This window comes from Arachis ipaensis, chromosome B04 (assembly GCF_000816755.2).
Source record: "Arachis ipaensis cultivar K30076 chromosome B04, Araip1.1, whole genome shotgun sequence".
Lineage (NCBI taxonomy): Eukaryota > Viridiplantae > Streptophyta > Magnoliopsida > Fabales > Fabaceae > Arachis > Arachis ipaensis.
Genome location: NC_029788.2, coordinates 5,414,184 through 5,414,431, shown reverse-complemented (window position 1 = coordinate 5,414,431; position 248 = coordinate 5,414,184).

Below are 248 nucleotides of genomic sequence, written 5' to 3'. Positions count from 1 at the left end.
AGAAAGAAGGATTTGAATTATTTTAGAGAATAAAGTATGATTTTTTATTTTTTATTATATAAGTGAGATCAAAAATAAATATAAGAGAAAAATTATTTAAAGATAGAAAATCACATTTTACTTTCTAAAATAAAAATTAAAAATTTAGAGTATCCAAATTAAAAAAAAAAATTGAAAAACTAGACAAGGAGACTATGCATCAAGACTAGAGCACAATCTGCATACAATTATTTGCTTCTTATTTTACA